We start from the raw sequence: 23,799 nt of genomic DNA, 5'->3' as shown, positions 1-23,799 counted from the left end.
TTTTTTTTTTTGAGTAATAGACCTAGTAGATTGTTTTCTGGTAATACTCTCCTGCTCTCACCTTCTAAAATTAGTATGTTTATATTTCTGTTCAGACAAATGGAAAACTAGTGTTGCTTCTGGAACTTTACATCTTCAGTATCCTGAGATGTGCTAGCAGGTGAGCTGAGGTCAGTGAGACTGTCATTGTCTCTCTAAAGGAAGGAAGAAATTATACTTGCCTACCTTGTGGTTTCTTTATTTGTAGTAGTCTGCTAACTGCTGTGAGCATAGCAGTTGGGAAAACTAAAGAGAGATAATTGTTGTATATCTTCCCTTCTTTTCATTTATTTTTTGTTCCTAGACTATGATCTCGCAATTTATTACAAGGAAGATTGGCTCTCACAAAGCTGAGTAAGAAAACATATGGGTCTACATGGATTTTATTTGGTATTTTGAGCATGAAAAATGGGGACTATTGGAAATTTCCCAGACACATGGAACCAGTCTCTACATAATATCTATAACTATACAATAAAGTGATCGTATTTTCAATCAGTTTAGAATGTGAGATAAACATTTAGGTATAATGCATCAGGGAGAAAAATGATGACAATAAGCTTTTCTTATCTCCCTTTCTCACAACCCAGAACAGTTGTAACTTGAAATATGGACCTAAACATTTCCTTAGCCTTGTGAGTTCCATGCTTGCTGGGACAGTGATTGCCCTTCTCCAAGCTTTCAGAGATCCAAGATCTATACATATTGATACATTGTGATTTGCTTTAGCATGTGGTAACTCACAGCAAGCCCACCTCAGGTAAACTTTTATGTAGACTCAGTGAACCTTAAGACAAGCAACTACTGATTTATCTACACCTGCATGAAGGGGCACTGCTTCCTCTAAGCAAAGGCTAGAATAGAATTTTCCTGGAGTATCTAGTTGATTGCTTGGAACTATGGAGATCAGGCATGAGACCAACAAAGCACAATGTTCACCTCTAAAGGAAGCAGACATAAGCCAATGTAAAACTAAGCAGTCAGATCTTTTATTGCATAACTAAGGTGCTTTAGTTATGAGTTATTTAGCTATGAGTAGCCAAGTAGCTCATTGTATTTAAGAAATTTATTACAATTCACAGAGAAGCCTATGGGAAGGACTATAGGATATTTCTATTTCTTCATGCGTGATAAGATTGAATATCTGTCAGAAAAAATTTCTATCATTGTTTCCCATCTAATTATCCACTGTTCTTGTAATTATTCATTGTGACTTTTTATATTTGTTAGTTATATGTTAAAAATGCATATATTTTAGAAAAGTACATATTTTCACTATCCTAATCATGTGTGTGTGTATATGTGCGTGTATGTGTGTTCTTAAAATGTAGATTGAGTCAGACTCTGGCGTAGTGCCTGGAGTCTTGAACATAATACATATTTCTAAGTTCTTTCATTTTTATCCTATGACATAACTCAAGGATATTTACAGACTCTTAGCAATTGTGATGACCCTGATATACTCACATATTTTAGTGAATGACACTGTATCAACCAGAGAGGACATTTATTGAAATTTAAATTCCAATTTTCATTTTCTTTCTTTATGACGTTTTCATTTTTAAATGACTTTCTTTTTAGAATGAAAGACTTCTGTTCCTTAAATTTAATGTGTATTGTATTAAAGAGAAGAGAGTAGGATTATTTTTCTTTTAAGTTTTATATTTGAAATTCTAAGATTCTTTATGTATAGGGTATGTAAGGGCCAAATAGAAGAGGTATGGATCTAGATTAATTTGTATATCAAAGCCATGCTCCCTGCTGGGTCTTTTGTCATCTCTCAGAATCTACCAGCGTATTTTTGAAGATAGAGCTGACAGTACTTGCATCTTTATTGATCTAGTGAATGGAGAGTATCAAGGAATCTTCAGTTTCTAGCTGGAAAAAAAAACTGTGTTAGATGATGCACATATTTACTAAAAAAGGGAAACTGAGAGAGTGTATTGGGATGCTCTAGAATGAAGGTTTGTGCCTTTCCCCCTAATTCATATGTGTGTTCTAATCATCAATGTGATGCTATTTGGAGGTGGGACTCTTTGGGAGATAATTAAATTATGAGGTTAATGGGATTAATGCTGTTATAAGGAAAAAATGAGAGAGCTTGCTTCTTCTTTTTCTGCTCTCCTCTATGTGAACCTACAATGAGAAGACAGCTGTCTGCAAACTAGGAAGTACGATCTCAGCAGATGCTGGATTTGCTGATGCCTTGATCATGGGCTTCAGACTCTGCAACTGTGAGAAATTGTTTATTGTTCAAGCACCGTCCTCCCCACCCCCACCACACACCCAAAATAGCCTTGGGAGAAGCAGTCTTTCTTCAGGCAAAAAATTTTTTAAAAATGTTAAACATCGTAATATATATAAAATTAAACATATATACAATAGTGCTTGTTTCTACAGCACATATGCTAAAACTGAAATGATACAGAGAAGATTAGCATGGCTCATGAGCAAGGATAACACACAAATTCTTGAAGCATGCCATTAAAATAACAACAACAAAACAAATGAAACAAAAATGACAATTACACAGTAGATAAATCAGTCTCAATGCCAATGAGGAAGAGATGCATATACCTTTTGTAGGAGGCCCTGAAAAATCATATAGCATTAAATAGGGCCGTATAATCCACATGCAGAGAAGAGGAGCAAATATTTGAGAACAAGAATATAATCTATCACTAGAGATACAGATAATTCACAAAGCATAAATAAGAATGACTAGCAACATGTACATATTTAGCCCCATATTAAAAAATGTAAATGAATAATATAATGAAGGAAAAACAAATTGTTTTAACTTCTCTGATGAAGTTCAATATCAGAACCTTTATTCCCAGCATTACATCTTGATCAGAGGTTAAGAATATAATAAAATAAATTCAAAATTACCACAATTATATTCATCACAGAGTCAGTTGAAGCTCTCGGTCCATTTCGTGAAGAAACACACTTCAATGTATTAAGACACTCATTATATTACCTGTGATTATTTCTGGTTATTTAAATAATAGATGACTTCTTCCTTGAATCAATTTACATTTTTTCTTATTTATACTTATTTATAAGTAATATACTTATAAATTTTTACTTATTTATAAGTAATATATATTGTATATAATTAAAATATTTACTTTTTTAAAAAAATGGAAAAATGCAAGCCCATAATTTTTAGTAGACATTGCCTACACAGGACATAATATTTTGTCTCTGTGTACAAATCTAAAGAAAGACAAGTTAAAAATAGTTATCAAAGCTGGTTACTCTGGATAACCTCTTCTACAGTTCTGTCAAGTAAAACATTTTTAGACATTTCAGACACACACACACTGTGTACCATTCACTAGCTCTCTGTCAGAGCCTTCTGTGTCCTATAATTTTAAACTCTAAAAATACTCAGTGGTGAAATATTGATTTCCTCTCTAGTTTCTGCTCAGACTTTAGTTGGATGCCTGGCAAGGATTCCACTCAGAAAATCAGTGCTTGACTCTGTGTTTTATTCTTTGTTAAGAAACACATTGTATCTTTATACTTTTACCTCAGGTAGCCTATGTCTTTTTCTTGACATTTGTGTTATAGTATATTCAAAGGAGGATCATTGTTTTGTTTTACATCTAAGTAATGATAAATCTCCAAAATGTGTACAGGTTTTCTAAAAAGGCAAACACATAGTAACAATAAGTCAGTCAGTAATTATATATGTTATTTGTAAGTGAATTGCAATGGATTAAGTTTAGGAATGTTTATAAATTTCTAAAATTTCATGTGAATATTAGTTGTACCAAGTAACTAAATTATAATCTCCCTAAAACCAGGAAGATTTATTTACTTTTTTTTTTTTTTTTGCAGTTTACCAATATATTTGAAACTAATTTTTTTCCCTCACAAGTAACAATATTATGCTTCGAGATTTCTTTAAATAGGTTAAGTGTCATTGTAAGGTTTTTTAAAATTTATTTATTTATTGGGTGACATTGGTTAACGAAATACAGTAAGTTTCAGGTGTACAATTTAACAGTAAGGAATATATATATTGCATTGCGTGTCCCCCTCCCATAGTTAGATTTCTTTCTGTCACCACATATTTAACCCTTTTTATCCTAACTCCTTCCTCCCCGCTCCCCTCGCTCCCCTCCCCTCTGGTAATCACTAGTCTATTGTCCATGTCTATGAGTCTCTGCTTGCATGTCCTGTTCGTTTGTTGCTTTTAGGTTTATGTCCCACATATAAGTGATATCATGTGGTTTTCAACATTTTTTATCTGGCTTATTTCATAGCTTTACTCATCTTTTTGATTCATGCATAGTATTTAGTATATAGCTGGTGAGTCATAGAAAAGAAAAAAAGATCTAGTAGTTAAAACAAGCATATGTCCAAATTTAGTATATAATTTATTCATTTATTTTATCAGCAAACATTTGTTTAATTATTATATTATTAATTTATTATTATTATTATTTTTAATGCCGATAGCACCTGGTATTTCAAGGTGGTCTCCCATCCAAGTACTAACCAGGCCCGACCTTGCTTAGTTTCTGAGATCAGATGAGATCGGGCACGTTCAGGGGTGGCATGGCCGTAAACTAATTATTAATTTATTAAATAGTTAAATAGTTTAGTGGAAGACTATAATATTAAGTCAATGCTTTCAAACAGTGGAAAGAAATGATCAATGAATAAGTGGTATTGTGACAATTTAGATAAACCAGACCTAATGCCACTGAGGCAAGGATGCATATGCTTTCTGTAGGAGGCCCCAAAAGTCATATTTTGTTGGGTGACACAATTTGGGATAAAATAAGCTCACAAAATAGTAAAGCTTTAAAAGTTTTTACAGAATAATTATTTTCTAACAAATATGACTACAGATCAAATTATATAAAATAAATCCTCATTTTATTTAGAAACTTTCCAAGATAGCATACAAACAGTTTGCAATAATATGAAAGAGGCAAAAGTATTAGTTTTATGTCATGAAGAAGATTACAACATATCAACTACATGATGTCTGCTTGAGTTAGTGTTTCACTGGTACTCTTTGTCCTCATTGAATTTTCAGCTCTTTGCAATTAAATATTGGCAACCGATAAGTATAAAAATTAACATGTCTGTCCTATTCCTTTTTGCAAATGACACACTGCAGATTCTTCTGGATTAAGATATTTTTCTGATATCTAAATATTGCTTGATTCTACATTTGAAACTGTAAAATTTCCATGGTTTCTCCTTTGATCTGAGGTTTTATGATATATATTAGATATCGAACTGTAATTGACATGTATTAGTTGATTACTAAGTCTTATGGGGATTTAGAGAAAATTAGGGAAACATGATACTTAAATAAATATTTTACTCTTCAAATTTATTGCAAAGGAAATTTAGTTCATGTGACAATGGCAAATTACCTATTTCATAAATTATTAAATTAGAAATTATATTGATTTACTTTTTTGAAGAATATGTTTTCAATTTATATTATTTTTGTGTGTATCTCATTTAAGTAGAACTCAAACATTAATAGATGGGAAATTAGAAGTTTCTAAGGACTTTGTAATTTAATATTCCACACTATAGTGATAAATAAATTTTTAAGTTTCAGTTTAACTTAGCTGAAAAAACATAGAAGTATATGTAAATAATTGAAATTGAATATTAGATGCAAAAAAGGAGAAATATCCCAAACAGTATGACGTTGAATTTTTAATTAGTAACTGATGGGAAATATAGAGAAATAGTACATTATTTGAAGAATAAAATTGAGGAGTGTTAAAAATCTATTTTGTAAATAGTTTTGTCTTTTAAGATTTTTACACAACTTTTTTGAAAAAACAAACTATTATAAAAATCTTCTTTTTAAAAAATATGGTGATATAGAATGTAATTTATATTTATTTTCACAGGAAAATAAAATTGTCCTTGCTCTATTTGTAGATACTTTATACATTTCAATATAAATTATTTAGCAAAATATCTAAGTCTAAATATGAGATATATTGAACATCCTCATAATAATATCTTTTAACATTTACAGATTTTAAATAATAACAATCCAAGAATTGCAATGATTGCTGTGGCTATGGCAGTTAATTTTGCTTCTTTGAGGGGCAGGGTATACTTATTTTCAGAGTTAGAAGTTCCATTTTATAACTATATTGTGAAACAGAATAAAAGAAGACATTTTCATGAATCACTTTTGAATTTATCAAATAACCTTTTCTGCATTTTTGGCGATTTTTTTTCTTTTTTCGCCTATTAATATAGTGAATGACATTGGTTTTCAAATATTAAACGAAACTATTTCTAAAATAACTACTAGGTCTTGTATCATTAATATTTTCTGTTTCAATGTATTCAGTTTATTATACTTTAGGGTAGGAATTTTGCTTCTATAATCATGGAAGAGTTTGACATGTAATTTTCCTTTTTTATAAAGGCCATGTCGTATTTTAGTAATGGGGTGGAGCTAATTTTATAAAACATTTAATTTCTCTTCAGAAAGACATTTTCATGGAAAGATTTTTAATTATAAAATGAATTTAAAACTTATTAGCTAGTTCTGTTCTATTTTTATTCTTGTGTCAGTTTTTAAATTTAAATTTGTTTTCAAGAAATTTGAACATTTTAATCATTTAGAAAGTTTATTGACATGAATTTGTTTGCAATATACTTTTATTACCTTTTTAATGTTTGTGAAATCTGTAGTGTATCCTCTTTCAATTTTAGTTGTTGACAGGTAGTGATTACTCTCCTTTCTTGGTTGGTATTGGTAGGAGTTTTTCGATTACATTAGTCATTAAAAAAACTATTTTTGACTTTGTAGAATTTCCCTATTATATTTTTCTTTTCAATTCCATTGGTATTTATTATTGTTATTTTATTCCTTTTACTTAATCTTATTTCAATTTACTCTTCTTTTTCTAGCTTCTCAAAATGTTGATATCATTGATTTCCAACTTGAGTATAGGTATTTATTGTTGTAAATTTGGTCTAAAGATTGTTTTATCTATGTTCCAAATGTTTTAATGTGCTGTATTTTCATTATTATTAAAGTTCAAATTATTTTCTGATTTCCATTTTGGGTTATTTAGGAGTAAATTATTTCATTTCCAAATATTTGAGGTTTTTAAGGTTATTTTATTATTGATTTCTAATTGTGCTGTTCAAGTCCATATCTTTCTCCTGAGTATTTTTGTGTTTGTTCTGTCAGCTTAAAAGAGGTATGTTAAAATTTCTAAATCAGTATGTAGACGTATCTATTAATACTGTTTCTGTTCATTCTTTGCTTCATTTATTTTTAGCTCATGTGACTATAGAAATTCACAGAACTAATTAAATGCTAATTAATGCTTATTGGATCTTAAGAACATTTGAGATTTTTGTCAAATGTTTCATTTTTTTACATGCTATTCAGAATATTAGTACAATTTTGCATATTACATTTGAAGAGTAACATGTTTGTATAATAACATATTAAGAACTTTTGTATTTTTTATATATAGTAAAGCCTTGTAAAATATGTGAACCTTTCTTCCAAAAATCAATAATCTAGTATCTTGTGGCAGACCCTTATTTGCTCAGTTACATGCAGATAAAATTTTATGACCTCTCCGTTATAGGTTAATATTTTGATGAAAGTACACAGCAAGTGACCTTCTGTTTAGATGAAGGAAACTAGAGCTTTTAGATTTCCAATGCTAATAGAGGAAAATTTGACTGAACTAAACTTGAAAAATTTAATCTTGACAGCTGGAAAAGAGAAATGAAATCCAATTTTGTTGCTTGAGTCACTATTTAAGTTCCTGCTTGGGGTTAAGATAGACCTTGATAGTAACATGTTCCATAGGCCACCTGCCTTGCTGCTGGATGCTTCCGAATATACTGGGGAAGTTTGCTGCCAGCATAGATGATTGATAGGGAATGATATTTCTTGTATATGGTGTAAATGTCACTAAATTACACCAGGAAATTTAAAAATTTAAAGAAATTTAGAAAAAAAAATTAACTATGTAATTTTAGAAATCTTAGAAGTTAGTAATAGTTTAGTTCCGTTGAGAATGTTACAAAATTGAAAGTCCTAAATATAACTTCTTGATCAACTGCTCAGAAATCTGACTTTCAAAAATTGCCAGAGAGCAGAAATCATATGATGATATGTATGCCAAAAGAATAAGAAGATTATATAATTTTTTTCCTCTGGATTGGATATCATAGAGGTTGGAGTCTTGGTTTCCTATATAAATGTATAAAACTCATTTTTAATGTGTAAATACAATTCATGTTTTACTATTAAATTAAACATGATAATAGGCCTTTTCTTTCAATTATTAATAATATATGTTAATTGAACATATACCTACTATGTGCAAGGCACTGAGGGAAATGATCAGATAAGGAAAGCACAGGGTTTGTTTTTAAAGGATTTTAATCTAGTAGAAGACAGAAAGCAGACACTCAGGAAAAGATTGATCATGGTCCAAGCACAGATGGTCCCTGTCTTAACAATGGTTCGACTTACAATTTTTCAACTTCACAGTAGTGCAAAAGCAATATGCATTTAGTAGAAACCATACTTCAAGTTTTGAATTTTGATCTTTTCCTGGGCTAGCAACAGACAATACCATACTCTCTCAGGATGCTGAGACTTGGCAGCGAGCTGCAGCTCCCAGTCAGCCACACCATCATGGGGGAAACAATCAATACTCCACAGTGCCAGCATTTTTTTGGACACTGTATTTTGTGTTTTTGCATGCCATCATTTCTACAATATGTCCATCTTTGTTTCTTGTTTCTGGTGAGAAGAAGAGGAAGGCAATTACTCTTGAGATGAAACTCAAAATAATTGCCCAGTTGTAGGCTAATATAAGTATTCTGAGCATGTTTAAAGTAGGCTAAACTAAGCTATTATATTCTGTAGGTTAAGTGTAGTTAATGAATTTTTGACATGATATTTTCAATTTACAATGAGTTTATTAGGTCATAACCCTATCTTAAGTTGAGGAGAATCTGTAGTAAATTATAGACATTCGATGAGTAACAAAACCATGCTAAGGCACTCAGAAAGCAGAGTATTTCAAGCTCTGTTGGTCAGGGTGGTTTTTTTTTTTTTTTTTTTTATGAAGGTCATGAAGCCAATTATATTTGAACTGTCTCTTGAAGAATAAGTAAATTACTGGAAAGCTTTTCCACAGAGGTGTATTAGTAAACATGTAAATAGGAAAACACAATTAAGTTGAGTGGATAGACTACACATGACAATTCATGAGGGATAGTTAAAAGAAAAACTGTTAAGGGAGGTCAGGACCTTGATTATAACTGGCATTGAAACCTGTGCCAAGAATGTAGATCCAGAAGTAATACTAGTTCTCCATTTCTCTGAACAGAAATAAAAACACACCGATTTTAGAAGATAAGAGCAGGAGAATATTACAGGAAATAATCTACTGTGCCTATTACCCAATCAATGAGTCTTCTTTTATAATCTGCAGGGGAGTTGTATGATTGAAGCAGTGCTCTAATAGTTCTCGAAACATTGCAGAGAGGAGCAGTGAAGCAAGAAATCCATAAAGATGCTGTTAAGTGCCTAATCACCACATTTCAAGGGAAGGGGAATGGGGGCAAGGGATTTTTAGATCTATTTGTATAAAAAGTGAATATGATTTGGAGAGTGATTAAATATTTCAGGTCTTAGGAATAATATAAAGAAAAGTAATGACTTCATGAATAAAAATACCAGGTCAGGAGAGAGAATTGGAAAGAGCAATACAGATCAAAATTTCCACCATATTGTTTCTTATAGGGAAATAAAGTTGGCGCTAAATCATTACTGAAAGAAAATATTTGTTGTCAACAGTATAACTGTGAAGATTGAAGCCAAGAGAGTGGGCAGGCTTCTTATGGAGTTCATACAGGATGAGAAGAATCACATGGCAAAGGTTGTTTTTAGGGCATGCCCATAATCCTATAAAGAATCCAATAAGGGACAAGGGAATGAGTTTCCAGTTAATTAAAGGGACTAAGAGAGAGGTAGCATGATTGAATCCCATAAAATTTTAAGAAGAAAAGTTGGTAGTTATATGAGATACGACAGAGAGATGGACAAGAGTAAGAACTGGTAGTCAATCATTCTAATGTGTAGCTAGGAAGTATCTGGGGACTTTTAAGAATATAATTTTCAGAAAGTGAAGAATTAGGGGAGTACATGTATAATTCAGGCATGACAGGTTATCAATTTTGGTTTTCCTCTATTCAATCATTTACATGGTATTTATGGAGCACCTTCAATGAATTTTAGGTATTAGGGACATAGCAATGAACAAAGATTTCTTCTCTCATGGTTCTTACATTCTAATAGGGAAATTGTCAGTAAGCAAATATATATCAAGTGGCTATGAGTTGAAGAAAAATAAGAAAGAATGAGGACAGGTAGGGGATTCATATCTCCAACTTAAAAGGAGATGTCTTTCTTTACTATCAGTGTTCCATCTGTGAATCAGACTCAAGCATGACCACAGGCTTATTTTACCAATTTAATGAATTATAAAATGGCATTAGAGAATGGAAAGAGTTATTCTCTAGCCTTGCTCTTTCTTACAGAACACACTCCTTAGAGTGCAAATAATTCTGTACATGTCATTTATACATGAGAAGAATAGACCTTTCTGCAAAAATGTAACAGCTTTGTAGATGTTGTGGATAACAACAACAACAACAACAACAACAACAACAACAACAAACTGAGGAATACAAAAATTTCATTTCCCTGTGTCTGTCTGAAACGGATCTGGAAGAAGACCAAGTTATTTTATTTTAAAGAATTAGTTGCCTTAAATGTAAAGGCCACATTAATACAACATTCATTTGCCTCCTACTGACATGGCTTGAGCATAATTCCAACTAAATTCTATCAAATGAACAAATATGAAACCTTTTATAATAATGCATAGTTTCATGTTGGAAGAATTATAGCCTCCAGTGTGCAAAAATAAGAAATGCATAAGCAAGTTTTGATTTAATTTAATGCTTTACAAGGTCAGGTTGTTTAAGTGAGTAGGTAAACCACACTTCAAACAGGACAAAACCAAAGTTGAGTATGGGGGAGAATGCCTTTTCACTATCTTGATTACCTTTGCACTATTTTCTTGAAACAAAAGTATCTATAAACATAGAAGGTAATTAAAATTGCCTTATATGTCTGTGTAGTAGAAGATATGTAATGATATTCTGCCTTTATCTAAAACTACCTTTAGTATTAAATGTTGTCATACCGAAAAAGTAATATAACAGAATGACTTTTATTATGGATGGTAATTTATGAAAAATGTAGCCAATGGAATTGATGTCAAACTTTTATTCACAAACTTTATTTACTTTCATTTTGCTCACTGTTTACCAAGGTTTGTTACAGCAGTAGTAACTATTTCAGTTGACATTTGCCTGTTTATATTTTTTTAAATAGGTTTTGTTTTTTATTCTCATAGAGCTCTAGAGCTAATTACAGCTGCTCATTCTTCTATTTCAACCCTCAATGCTCTCAGTTTTCTTTGGGTTTTGCTTTCACTCACAGTCATATTATTTTTTCCATTTTGTGTCTGATCCTCTTTTATATACAGCCAGGAGAGAAGCATTGCCACTGAGAATGAAAAGGCTTTTAGAACTAATTTTCATTTTCTGTGCAATGCCCATGGCATTCTCAGAGTGTGTGATGTGCTATCATCAGGATTTGATTATGCAATTGAAATGCAAAAAGTTTAAAAGCTCAGCTTTATTGGCCTTATCAGCAGTTTGCACTCTTCTAAAAGCTCTTTTAGAACAAATACGTGATCAATTTTGGTCAAAAATTACCACATGTTTTAGGAAAAAAGGAATCTAATAGATGATGCTTAGAGAGGAATTGACATTTTGAAATTTTATACTATATTTTTATATAAATTTCACTACTTTTTTCTGTTAAAAACTGTCTAATTTGAATATGATTGAAATTTGGAAAAAAATGCCCAAATGTACCTTTTTCTCTCAATTTGCTGGCAAAGTCCTGGGAAGGTAGATCTTTATGAAAATACTATATAGAGAAGAAAATGCAGTGAAAAACTGGCTGTTCATATATTTTAACCTTGCAAGTCTTCTACTTTGATTAATTCATTCTGCCCTGGAGTGGACCTTGAATTACTGGAAACAGCAAAGTAATCTGGCTTGCCTCAGGAAGGACCTAATTCTAGACATAATTCTAGACTAGTTAAGAAGACTTCAATAAATATGCAGAATGAGAGAAACTGCAACTGGGTTTTATGAGTCTTGTGGTCACATTCTTGAGACTAGAACTACAAAATGAGCTATATAGTGGGGAATGTGACTTGCTATATTTTCTCTTCCTCCACTAATTCGAATACTGCTCTGGGCTTATAGAAGCTAATATAAGAAAAAAGACTGAATTATATGAAAACAAGGAATAGTTTTATTCCTTTTTAAAAATTTTTGACTTTGATATTCACATTAAAATGATGTGGCCATTTCAGAAATAGGAGAGTAAATGTTGAATTACAATATTATTATCCAGCTTATTTTCATAAGAAAAAACATATCCAACCTTAGATCTTAGAAGAACCTATGTCACATGTCTATTGGATAGACTATGCACCTTTGAAAATGATAGTGATCAAGTTATCCTCCCATGAAGCATGAATATAAATCACTATATTAGTTTAGCAATGTTGGCCTCACTGCATTACATTCTACTCATGAAAACAAGATCTGTATGTGACAATGTACCAGCACCACAGAAATCTGAGGGAGAAAATGAACTTCAGATTCCTTACAGAATCAGAGATCAAAAGATCTGTTCCATTAAACTTTAAACCAGAGAAATTCATCTGTCTGTCCCAGTGCCTAGTGTCAATCAATGACTCAGCTTTAGCTGGATTATGGTTAAGCCTGAATGGTCATGTGAGAGAAAATTTCAGACAACCAGTCTCCAAAGAGATTGCTACTCTAAGACTCAGCATGAGAGAGAAATGTGCTTAGGTTTATGTTGTATAGCAAAGAAATTTTATTCACCTTTAAAGATAATTGTAAAAGAACTGTATACCGCATTTGTCATACTCACTCACAAAAATGGGATAATCATTAGAAATGTGACACAAATAGATAGATATTTTGTTTATATTTCTAAGAATTTGAGGCCTTTCTCTTAATTCGCTTAATATAATTTAAATCAAGATTCCCATAGGCTATGGAGCTAAGTGAACTGGTCAGAACCTAAAGACTCACTGTATATCTATAACTTATATAATTATAACTAGTTTATTGAGGAATTCTAACTTATTAGGATATAAAGAGAACATTTTTTTCAGTAACTATCCCCTACATGTACTTTCTTGAATCTCTCTTTTCTACTGATTAGACCATTTCTTTCCAGCAATTTTGTCAAATCTTAAAACTTTTCAGTTATATCAGTTGTTAGAAAAGTCTTATTTTTTATTTAAACCCAGTCCTATTACAAAAGTTCAATGTCATATCAGTTTCAGTTTTATGGTTCACTTTTAGAAATGCAGATTCAGTCAGTCAGCTAGAGATTCATACATGTTTAAATAGCATCAACTGAGAAGTTGATCATGTGGTACAAATTGAAAGTACAGATAAAGTGAGATCTTAATTTAAAAATGTTTTGCTTTTAATCTTAAAATGAAATCAATGAAATATATTGAGTCCACATATTTCCTGTTGTTTAATTGTAATTTGTTTTTTACTTTTCGGTCAGAAAGGAAATTTAATTTAAAGGATACATTAACTCTAAATGAAATGAGCCATGAGATGAAAAATTTCAAGTTTTGTGACTCCTGTGGTCATAATTACATATAAAATATTTGAAACATAATTACATTTCTTTAATCAGAGTATGGGGAGGGTTTAGATTGGTATCTTTTGAATTTACACATATGTATGCATATATATATCTTGAGTATATATATGTTATACATATATAATCTGTGTAATTTTATAGTAAATTAATGAGACTGAAATGTCAGCTTTTTAGGTATGATTCAATTTTATTATGTACACTGGTGTACCAAAGTATTAAATTGTAAAAATATTAAAAAATCTGGGTAAATTTTTCACTCATTTCCAAGTATTTGAAAAAAATTATTTTCTAGTGGAATGCTGGTCAAATATTAATGTTTTTATACTAATTGCAGAAACATCCCTGACATGAAAAGCATGTTGACCTGAGTTCTGGATCATGAGTTAGAAAACAGGAAAATAGATGAAGGATAACTGGAAATCATGATGAGATTGAAGTGCCATCTGTGTATCTCCACAGTGTCTGTCATCACTGCACCTGGGCGTGAGAGGGAAATATGCCTGTGCACATCCATAGAACAGCTTTGAGGCTCAGAGTCTTGGTGACCTCAAAGATCTGAGGACATGGAGTGGTTTTATGGATCTCCTTTTTTGGTTTTTGGCTCAGCTTCTGATATAACTCATTAACAAATAGTAATCGAATAATAGTTTTCACTTGTGTGCTAATAACAAAATGACTTCTACTCAGATGAAAAGTGGTAAATGCCAAAGTAGAAATATAGCTCCCATTAACTGTCTTTTTGCATTCAAGGAATGGAATGGTGGCTGATGTTTATAGCTGTCTTTTTATTAAATAACAATCTTTCTTTGAGCAGTGAAAAAATTTGAAAGAAAATTTGCGTTCATTAAAGAACATTGCCTCACTTCCAAACACTCTTGTGTTCTCTTCTAATGGAAAAGATGTTGCTTGGCAGCCTTGTCATCATCTGATTCAGCATCTTAATTATTTTACTTTAATGGAAGTCACTCTGATAGCAAATTAATAAATAAATGCTTATTAAAACAGCTCATTTATCTGTGCCTCTTTATAATCAGTTCAATTGGATTACGATTTAGGTTATAATGCTTGTAGCATGTTAATTTAGTTACTCAAGTGCAATAATCAAGAATGAGCTCTGTTTGTATTTTGACCTTCTTTCTAAAGATTTAATAACACCTTCAGAACAGAACACTAATAAAAGTACAGGTGAAGTTCATTTGAGCACTGTATCACAAAGAAAAACCTGCAATTAGACCTACTATTAGGCTAGAATAAAATGTTATAAATATAAAATATAATTATCTAATCATATTTTTGTTTTTGTGGAAGACCTGTTTTGAAAAAGAGATGTAGTTCATGATACCCCTCTAGTATAAAAGTTAATAAAGTTCCTTAAAAACTTATTCTGTATCTATATAAGTTAAAAAATGGAAATAAATTATTGAGCATGGCTAAGGATTACCTTGTCTACTGAGACATATTGGATAAAGGCTTGTTTACCAGGACAGCTGATAAGGGCTCACAACTCCAAAGTTTTTCAGCTTATTCCAGAGTCCTGTTTTTCTCCTATGATCTGCATCTTTCTGCAAATTGCTTTTTTCCCCAGATCCTTTCTTAATGGCTACTTTTTAAATGCCTATAATTTTCAGAGCAGTGGGTTAATTTTACTAAATTGATCAAATTATTTGATGTGAATGATTATTATGAAGATTATATAAAACATCTACCTATACAATACCTAGGCCAGAAGTTATTATCTCTTTGGTTCTCTTTTCCCATTTCTAGATACTGAAATATGGTTGAAGGAATTAAAAAATTTAAATTATTTTAATAAGATATACTTGACATATAACATTGTGTAAGTTTAAGGTGTGTAACATCCTACTATGTCACATAATTATCATTTCTTTTTGTGGAAGGAACAATTAAGATTTAGTTTTTTGAAGTTTATAATATTGTATTATTGACTATAATCTCTAGATCTCTACAACTTATATATCTGTTAGTTGAAATTTTGTAATCTTAAACAATATCTCTCCAGTACCCCCACTCCCCAGCCTCTGGTAACCACCATTCTATCCCCTGTTTTTAGGAGTTTAGCTTTTTAGATTCCACATATAAATAAAATCATACAGTATTTGTCTCTTTATCTGATTAATCTCACTTAGGATAATACTCTCAAGGTCTATCCATGTTGTTACAAATGTCAGGATTTCCTTCTTACTTGTGACTGAAAAATATTTTACTAGTTGAACATATTTAATGGAATACCTCACATGTTGAAGATGCTCTGGGGTGTTCTGTGGGGAACACAAAGATGAATCAAGCACAAGTTTGTGGGTAAGGTAAACATGGAAAATCTTTAGGAAAGATACTGTGTTTTTTCTTCGTGAAACTTCAATAACTAGCACAATGCCTAATCCATATTTGGTACTCAAAATATTGATTGATTCAATGGTTTCAATTTGTAAGAAATAATAATAATTGGAATCATAAGTAACAAACTATAAACCCTAAGATAATACATTTTACTTGAAGAACACAAGTATTGAAGAGAAAGCATTTCTTTAGGGCCTTAAAATATTGGTAAATTATGATGGGGGAAAGGGCATTCTATGCTGAAGAAAGAGTATGATAAAAAGATCTACATATATGGTAGAGTTAGTATAATTTTGCACTAGGAGTGGCTGGATTTTCTGTCCCCGAAGCTGAGTGAGAAGATGTTCAATGAGAATGAGTCTACAATGGCAGTTGCAAATTAATCACTTGAAGACCTCAAATCTCCGCATCCCATGTCTATGGATAATGAGAGAATAGTGGGCCAGGTGCCTGTTCTCTCTGAACTTGATTCCTGCTTTCCCTTTTGATGTTGGGTTTGTTTTGTACCTTGTGATGTTTTTGTATTTGTTATCATTTTTATGAAAGTAGGAATCTTGTTTCCAGTCTATCCCCAGTGCCTAGAAAACTATTTGGTGCAAAACATGAATTTGATAGGTAATTTTTAATCATTGAATATTTAAATAATTTCACATGATTCAATATGAAATTGTCAACTATTACAGGTTTTTGAGTGGAGAAAAGATATTGTCTCACCTCTGTTTAATGAAAGCAGCCTTAAGAGTTGACTTGGACACATCTATCCACCTGCTTGCATTTGTGCTCATATAATCATATACCAGTTTATATGGATGAACTTAATGGTGTACTATCTAAGATTAATCTTTCTATTTCTCTTTGCCTATTCGAGGACATTGCTCTAGAAATAATTTCTAATATAATGTTTCCTACATTATCAATTTTGCCTTCTCTTCTCTTTGAACCATTTCCATTGGCATCCAAACATGTTGTTATTTTTCTCTTCCTAAAAAACAACACAGTATACAACTGTCTTGACTCTATTTCCTCCATAAGTACTTTTACCTTTTGTCTTTTCATTTTTATGTACTTTCTTGAAATTGTAGTTTATACTTACTGCATTCATTTCTTCTACTTGATTCTGTCATAAACCCAATTTCAACCAAGCTTTCTCCTTATCACTTCACCCAAAGAGCTCTTGTCACTAGAGATAGTTGCTTTGCTAAATCCAATGGCTAAATATCAGATCTCATTTTATGTCAACTTTCAGTGGCATTTGATAGAGTTGGTCACTATATTTTTTAAATAATTTCTTCCTTTGGCTTGTGAACCTTATATCCTCTTTTATTAATTGCTTCTCAATTTCTTTATCTGGTTTCTCCTTTTCCTGATATATTAATTTCAGAGTGTTTCAAGGCTCAATTCGTGTACCACATTTTGGCACTATTAACACTCATCTCTTTTGTGAACTCATCCAGTCTTATAACTTTTTATATCATTCATATATTAATGACTCTCAAAGTTACATGTAGCCAGAAACTTTTGTCTAAAATTCAGACTCATATGTCTGATGGCCTTTGCAATATCTATTTATTGATGTCTCCTAGGTATTTCTAGTATCTCTAATTAAAAATAATCCAAACTGAAACCCATTACTTCTTTCCCTCCAAGCTTCACCATCTTTGTAAAAGTCAACAACTTAGTTTTACTTGATTGAGTTGAAGACTTTAGAATTATTCCTAATTTTCTTCATACCTCTCATCTAATCCATTAACAAATAATGTTGAATTTGCCTTCAAGAATATTTCTTATGCCTCTACTACTACCAGTTCAAGTTACCCTCCTCTGAAAACCAGATGATTGAAATAGCCTCATAATTTATATTCTTTTACCCATCTTTACTTTGCCTCTTGAGTCTATTCTTATCTCCATAACCAAGATGAACCTTAAAAATTGAAGTCAAACCATATTACTTCTCTGCCAAAATCTTCCAATGGATTTCCATCTCACAAAAATAGTCAAAATCCCTATACAATCTTGCACCCATCATTTCTTCATCCCTATTTCCATCTAAGCACCATATCCATTCCAGTTTTCCCATGCTCCTAATTTCTAACACATATCAAGAATGCTCTTGACTCTGGGAAAGAGAAGCAAAGAAACAGAACCACAATAAGTAATATAAAATAAGGGATTTATTATAGGAATATAGGGACTGACCATATGCAGGTGGGTATTTGTTAAATAGTCTATTAAAGGTTGTTATTTTGTTTCTAAGAATAGTTCTAAAGTTGACAGAATGGGAAACTGGGAAAGAAAGGTGGATAAGAAATGGAAAAGCAGCAACAAACTGATCCACAAGGATGTCTCTCATTGTCTCTATCCTTAGTGAGGTGGGTGCCTTCAATATGGATGCCTTTGACTGTGACACTGCATTCTACCTGGTCCAGTTACTGGAGACACTGAAAGAGAACATCTAGAAGAGACAGAGAAGTTTGGGGCTTGGCTGCTGTTGCAACAATGCCAAGAAGAGGATCAGTGACAATGTGTGTGAGCTACAATAGCTTCGAAACTCATACTCACCTTTCTAAGATAAACATGGGTGCTGCTACCTGCCATCTTTCAATTCACATGCAAACTCCATTTGTGGTTAATTCTAACATGAAATGTTCCATATTTGTCTATATGGAAATATGGGGAATGTAATTTCAGCTTAGTTAACTTGACATAACAGAAAGGCACCATATTTCATTTAAATTTGCAATTTTAATGTAATTATGCTGTAAACTGTGGACTTTGGATTTATAATAAAATTTCAGGAAGCTGTCGCATGTTGTCTCGTGGTTTTGAATAAATCCTAGCACATCACTTAAGTTACTCTATCCTATATAGTAACATTATGTAGTGCTGATTGTATAGATTTAGTAATTCTAAGTAATTATTTTTGTCATTATAAGAGCTGGAATTGTAATGTTCTTCAACTATTATTATTGATAGTTTTCTCTACTAAGTAAGATGATCTCAGTAATAATTATAATTAAAATTCTGATGTTTGGAGTGAGAAGCTCAGTTAAGCAAAACTCATTAGAAAAAAAAAATATGCCTTATCAAGGCTGAGTATTATGCTTTATTTTAGGTGAAAATAAAAAGATAATTCTGTGTTTTCTGAGTCTAAATATTAAATACAATATTAAGTGTGATAAAAGTTCCAAATACAATTCCTGACACATAGTGAGACTCCACCAAAGGAAGAAGCAGTAAAAATGATGGCGATGATGAAGAAGGAGGAGACCGAAGTATGATGGTGATGTAAGAACATAAGGTATGGTGATGAATAAACACCCATCAACAACTTTTTTCAAGGCAATTCATAGTAGTTCTAATGGAAACCTGGATAAATCACTAATTAATTTGCAATTGTAATGACTCACTCATCTTGTTGTAATCTAAATTGTGATTTATTCCTGAATGCCTCTTATTACCTCCAACCTATAAGTAACTCTTGCTTATCATACCTCTTCTTAAGCTCACCTATCATGTCACTAATCTCTGTACAGTTAAGAAATTATCTGGCTTTCATGGTCACATGACAAAAATATGATATCTTTGTGTAGAAAGAACCATTTTTATTTAGCAAAGACCTGTAGAAATTGCAGGCTTTGGGGTTTTATGGACTGTACAACATAGGCCTGTATCTATCTAGATGAGCTGTACGTTACTTTTAAAATAATGAGAAAGGTAAGACATTTAAAGAATATAATACAGAGCTATTTTATTTTGAAAGTGTGAAAGAAGTGAAATATATAATTCCTGACGAGTTTGATTTTTTAAACTATAAAACATTACTTTCTCCTCCATTCCTCAGAGAGATATTCACCTGTATTCCAGTTCTCCTTCTGGATACATGGCTGAATTGTACTTCATCACTCCCTTCACCATCACCTCCCACACTTGTTAAGTATGGCCATCAACCTATTGTGACCAGTTAAAAATGAGCAGAAGTGAAGTATATCAGTTCCTAGTAAGAGGATTTAATTGTAGGCAATTGGCTTTAAACTTCCTTTTTTCCCAGGTAGTGATTGTAGTAGCAGTGGCTCAGAGGTCACCCCCATGACCCTAGGGCTTTGAGTGACCACAATGAGCTGAACTTTATGCTGCTCCGTTTGGATATTTAGGATAGTGAGCTATAAATATTTGTTGTGTTAAGCCACTGAGAACAGGATGGTGTTTGTTTTTGCAGCCCGACATAGCCCATCCTGACTAGTAAAGATGGTGACTTATAGTGTTTATATAAAAATAAAAAAAAAAAAAAAAGCATGCAAAATCCAAAGTCACTCAGTCTCTTGTCATGAAATTCATACAGTGAAGAGGAGACCACATATCCACAGATGGTGGACCAAGCTCCTTGGTGGTTGGTATTAAGAGAACAAGTGTTAAGCCCAGGGAGAATGTGTGGGCAGCCATCTGTCTTTGGCCAAGTGAACATGCTAATGTTCCAGGTCTTTAGGCAAAAGCAGAAAAGAGATGACAGCTTTCAGCTCAACAGATAATCTCAAGATGCCAAGTATGTTTTTCTCTATTATTTTTCTAGGAAGCCTCCAGATCCTTAGTTCTCAATCATCAATACATAACTCTATGTAGGCAAGAATTTATTTTTATCTTATTTCTTGCAATAAATGATTTGGAACACTTGATTAGCCTGACCATGCATGTGTTTGGTAAAACATTTGCACTTTTAAGATAATGATACAAAACATTTAACATACTCAATTCATTTTGTGTTAAAAAAGAAATAAAATATTTTGAGAATTACCCCAAAACTGTTTGATACAAAATTGGATATTATATACATTCTAAATATGCTTATTCTCTCTATTGTGAGCAATATTTAAAAATAATTACTTAATAGAAACTGTTAGTGACTACTGTTCAGAGATTCGGAATATTTGTTAATTCCATGATAACCTGGTCTTTAGGATAATGTATTTTAGCTTTTTCACACTAAAATAATGTTATGTATCAAGTAGTGTAATATAATCACTAGTGATATTTAATCACTTTACTAGTCCATTTATTTAAAATTACTTGGATTATCTTTAAATTTGATGAGGAAAGAAAGGTTTTCAAATTTCTCAAAGGATGCCAAAACACTTCATATAACTTTTACTGTAATACCTACATCAAAGGCAGTAAATATGAGCACATTGTATGTCAAGCAGTGTGTTAAACACAGACACATAGTGAAAAGCACAAATAGGACCTGTTTGAATGTACTTTATAGGCTATATTAAGACCATAGTAAGCATATAATCACACAAATAATATGTTATGGTTTGATAAGTGCTACAAAGGAAGACATTTAAGCTATTGTAAACAAAGATAGTAGAAAGACATAATTTTATCTGGAGTTCAGGGAAGTTTTTCTAAAAGAGTAAAATCTCAGTTAAGAGAGCAACTTGAAAGATAAGTAAGAAGCAGGAAAAGGAACAGGTGAAGAATCTTTTAGATAGAGAGTAAAAAAGGTAGGTAAAAGGAAATAGTGTGATTTATTTAAAAACTAAAATAAGTATACCAGAAAGAGAGACCACGGGGAATGGTGGAAACATACTGGTTTGAAAACAGACCTTTGTGGCTTGCTGATATATGTGAGCTTGCCCATGGAAAATATTTGGAATGAGAACAAAAAACCTTCTTCAGGACTTAGAACTCATTCCTAAGGAAATCTTACATTTGAAATTGGAAGAGGATAACAAAATAATGGGGGAAGAACCATTGATGAATCAGGAAGAAAAGAAAGTGTGGTGTTACAGAAAACAAGAAACGAACAAAAAAATAATTCATTTGACAACTCATAGTTGGAGGGCCTACTCTCTATATAAAAGCATCAAATGTAGTCGTCTTAAAACCGGGAATAGGTTTGTGCATGAGCAAGAACAGGCCTTATTTTGTGCTATCTTACCGTTACTGCACCTACACATAAGAAAACCTCCTTCATGGTCCTTGATTCTAAATTCATCAGACATACCCCTAAGCAAGAGAAAGTTTGTTGACATCCTTGATAATGTAATTATTATCTTTTCAACGAGGTAGTCAGAGCTATTGTGCACAGCTTGCATCTCTACAAGGCTATACTCCAGTGAATGCTATATAAACTACTCTCAGATTCTGGGCTACAATGTGTATGGTGGAAGCTCTGGTTCTGCATTGATCTCAACTAAAGCACAACTCTTTCTCTTAAAGTCCCAAATATTTTTTCTTTTATTTGACATTAGACTGGTGGCTGTGTGAGTACACTGGCTCTTTCTTACCTGCTAAATCTTAAGTGCACTTAAAAGCATGAGGGACGCCTGCCAGTGTGTACTTACATTAGACTTTGGAGGAGGTTGACAAAGGAACAATTTGAATAGAAAAGCAGACTATTAACTCAGTACCCATATCAAGTTCAAAAAAAATCTCTCTTCTAAAGCTAGACTTTGAAATAATATTTTTGATGTGTCTAGCAGCCATAAACTGCTTATTAATTATGGCTCTAGAAGTTGTAAATTTTTTTGGAATTAAAATTACCTGACAAGCATTAGTATCACAGGAGATAGAAATGACAAAAAGACTTGACTGAATATTTGATCCTTTTGTTAGATTCACCTCCTGAAATTATAAACCATAATTTGATAAGCATATCCTTTAGTTTTTTACTTTTTAATATTTATTTCCTAATATGTATGGAAATAGTAAGATTACAGTTACCAGAGTCCTCATTTCCATGAAATATAAATGAGTTTTCAAATGAGATTTGACATTAAAATAAGATTTCTAATGTCTATATTTCAATTACTTCCACATCTACGAAATTTGAAATAACTTCATTAAGTTGAAAGGTAAATAAATTGAATTTGCTGACAAATCTAAAATGTACTGATGTATATAGTGAAGTCAGTGGGGACTAGATTATTTTTCATACATAATGTATAATTAAACAGTTGACATGTGATTATGTCATTGAATACAAAATACAACCCTATTTCTATAAGATAAAAGGTCCGAAGATAGTGGAATGTGGCTGGAACCCTTATGACCCCAGCGATGATCAATGTGAGTTTGTCCTATTTCTTTCTTCATAACTCCTTCCTGATTATACATGTTTTTCTGAAAATCTTGGTTTGGAGAAAGAGGAGGACCTTTCTTGATAAACAGTGATGTTACTGTTTATCTGGCTGAGTACAAACTACCAACCAACAAACAAAAAAACACAGTTCTTTTAGATGTGAAAATCTATATCAGGAAGGACCTCAACTGGAGAAATCTAATTCAGATGGCTCAAATGAAAGTAATTTAATGAAGAAACTATGTATTTAAAAGAATCATAGGCAATAATGAAGTGGCTACTTAAAAGAACAAAAATGGATTTTGAGTGAGGCATACGAGGAGTACAATTTTAGGAAGTTATCACTTCCCTTAGGACTGAAGTGGTAACAGGGGTGGGAAAGAGAGTGTCTCTCCTAGAGCCCTGAAGAGATGGGATAGCTGAAGAGAGGCCACCTAATAAGAGCTGTAGGTATAGAGAATAGAGACCT

At 32.1% G+C, this 23,799-nt stretch overlaps 1 long non-coding RNA gene, 1 other non-coding gene and 1 pseudogene across 2 annotated transcripts in view; 1 reads left to right on the top strand and 2 right to left on the bottom strand.

Annotated features, from left to right (window-relative positions):
* LOC112481387 overlaps nt 1–23,799 on the bottom strand; it is a 56,048-nt gene that overhangs the window by 12,936 nt on the left and 19,313 nt on the right. The gene's annotated exons all lie outside the window — the stretch shown is intronic.
* Nucleotides 2,424–2,530, top strand: LOC112481523. Its single transcript, XR_003046904.1, has one exon. It is a non-coding gene; the product is annotated as a U6 spliceosomal RNA (small nuclear RNA).
* Nucleotides 4,504–4,623, bottom strand: LOC112481437 (annotated as a pseudogene).

Source organism: Pteropus alecto, unplaced genomic scaffold, assembly GCF_000325575.1.
Source record: "Pteropus alecto unplaced genomic scaffold, ASM32557v1 scaffold72, whole genome shotgun sequence".
Lineage (NCBI taxonomy): Eukaryota > Metazoa > Chordata > Mammalia > Chiroptera > Pteropodidae > Pteropus > Pteropus alecto.
The sequence above is the reverse complement of the archived record's forward strand: the minus strand, read 5'-3'. Positions and strand labels throughout refer to the sequence as shown.